Source organism: Cebus imitator, unplaced genomic scaffold, assembly GCF_001604975.1.
Source record: "Cebus imitator isolate Cc_AM_T3 unplaced genomic scaffold, Cebus_imitator-1.0 Scaffold215, whole genome shotgun sequence".
NCBI classification, from domain to species: domain Eukaryota; kingdom Metazoa; phylum Chordata; class Mammalia; order Primates; family Cebidae; genus Cebus; species Cebus imitator.
In genome coordinates, this window is record NW_016107530.1 from 1787620 (window position 1) to 1790220 (window position 2601).

General features: G+C 50.4%; 1 protein-coding gene across 3 annotated transcripts in view; it reads right to left on the minus strand.

Moving 5' to 3' along the window:
- Window positions 1-2601, minus strand: part of PALD1 (phosphatase domain containing paladin 1) — an 85697-nt gene that overhangs the window by 70559 nt on the left and 12537 nt on the right. The gene's annotated exons all lie outside the window — the stretch shown is intronic.

A 2601-nucleotide genomic window follows, 5' to 3' on the forward strand; every position in this document is an offset into this window, starting at 1 on the left:
TCACCTGAGGTCCGGAATTCAAGACCAGCCTGGCCAACATGGTAAAACCCCATCTCTACTAAAAATACCAAAAATTAGCTGGGCATAGTGGCAAGTGCCTATAATCCCCGCTACTCAGGAGGCTGAGACAGGAGAATCACTTGAACCCGGGAGGTGGACGTTGCAGTGAGCCAAGATCTTGCCACTGCACTCCAGCCTGGGCAACAAGAGCAAAACCTCATCTAAAAAGAAAAAACAGCTCATACTGTGTTAGTCCACATGTACGAAGTTCAAGAACAGGCAGGACTGATCCTTGGGAAGGCCGTCAGAAGAGGGACCACCTGCAGGGTGGGAAGGTGGGGGAAATGACCAGGAAAGGGCACCAGGGAACCTCTCGGGCACTGGAAATGTTCTACACGGTGATCTGGGTAGGGGAGACACAGGTGACACAACTGTAGCAACTCACCAAGCTATGCCTGGATTCGCTATCTGGAAATTATATCTCAACTGACAAACTAAGATAGAAATGGCTAGTAACTCATATTCTACCTTCCCCTGAGGGCTACAGTGAGGCTACTAAGACGCTGTGTGTGGAAACATGGCAAGGGTTGGATTGTGGGTAAGAACATGGGCTGGGAGTCAGAAAGACTAGAGTTCAAGTCCTGATACTCCCCTCTTCTTTCCCTTTTTTAAATTTTGTTTGTTGGTTAACCGGGTTTTATTGTTGTTGTTGTTGTTGTTGTGAGACAGGGTCTCTCTCTGTTGCCCAGGCTGGAGGGCAGTGGTGCAATCATGACTCACTGCAGCCTCGACCTCCCAGACGCAAGCGATCCTCCCATCTCAGCCTCCCAAGTATCTGGGGGACTATAGGCACACACTATCACAGCTGGCTAATTCTATTATTTTAATTTTTGTAGAGACAAGGATCTCACTATGCTGCCCAGGCTGCACTCAAACTCCTGGACCTCAGAGATCCTCCTCCCTCAGCCTCCCACAGTGCTGGGATTACACGTGTGAGCTTACCACACCTGGCCTACCTGATTTATTACAAAAGTACCTTGTACTCTTTGTCACAAGTCAAAGGTCTATACAGAAAACGCTTATACCCTTCCCATCGCCACCCAAGCTCACCTCTTAAGCTTCCTCGTGCAACAAGCTTTTGCCCTTAACAGGACAACACAAACACCCCTCCCAGCCAATCCAGGTAATTCCAGCCCTGTCTGCTTCACAGTGGCATGCTATTTCATTGCATCACTACCCATTCAACAAACACCTGAGAAGTATTGACCCTGTCAACCCGACAGGCACAGACCTGGACCCTCAAGGAGCAGACCTTCCAACAAGAGAAAGAGAGGGAGGGAGGGGGACAGGGAGGGAGGAAGTCCACCAGGGGACACGATTATGCTACACTGTATACATTGTGATGTGGACTACAAGGGGCTGAGAGTCTGAGCGAGAAGATGGGAAAGACAGGAAAAGGGCATATTTTAGATATGACAGTCACGGAAGGCCTGTGTGACGCATGAAGACGGAAGGGTGGCGGACATGTGAAGACATGCGCCCGGCAGCAGACTGAACGGCAGGTGCAGATGGCCTGCAATGGGAAGAACACAGAACTGAAAGGAGACAGGCAGTCTCCGGTTCACTGCCGCAAAGTCCTCATGCACACAGTCTTGCATCCTGATAGTGTACTTCTTTAGGACAGGTTACCAGAATTTGGGAGGCTGAGATAAAGGACATGTGCACTTAAACAACTTTCAGAGATGCTGCCAAATTACCTTTCCAAAAGGTTGCTGCATTTTACACAGCAACCAACACTGCTTACTGCTTAAGAAAGCCAGTCTCCCCACATCTGCCTGGTTCAAGATGTTACCAGTCTTTCTCATTTCTGCCCATATAAAAGCTCCCCACTTCCCTGTCTGCAGAATGGGGGAAATGACCAGTCTCCTTCCTCAGGACACTGTGAGGTTTAACTGAGAAATCCCTCTAACCTGCCAAGCCTAGTGCCTCACACAGAGCAAGCCCTCGCCCACGGGAGCAGGCTCTTATCATCTTTCCATGCAAATGCCCAGGGGTAGCTGCCAGTTCCATCATTACCCTGATGACAAGGGGAACATCTAGGAGAGCGTTGAACGCTCAAAACGACAGCCGGGCGCGGTGGCTCATGCCTATAATCTCAGCATTTTGGGAGGCCGAGGCGGACGGATCACGAGGTCAGGAGATTGAGACTATCCTGGCCAACATGGTGAAACCCCGTCTCTACTAAAAAAATACAAAATTAGCCAGGCGTGGTGGCATGCACCTATAGTCCCAGCTAGTGGGGAGGATGAGGCAGAAGAATCACTTGAACCCAGGAGGCAGAGTGAGCCGAGATTATGCTATTGCGCTCCAGCCTGGTGACAGAGCGAGTCTCCAACTCAAAAAAAAGAAAACAGCCGGGCGCGGTGGCTCAAGCCTGTAATCCCAGCACTTTTGGAGGCCGAGGCGGGTGGATCACGAGGTCAAGAGATCGAGACCACCCTGGTCAACATGGTGAAACCCCGTCTCTACTAAAAATACAAAAAATTAGCTGGGCATGGTGGTGCGTGCCTGTAATCCCAGCTACTCAGGAGGCTGAGGCAG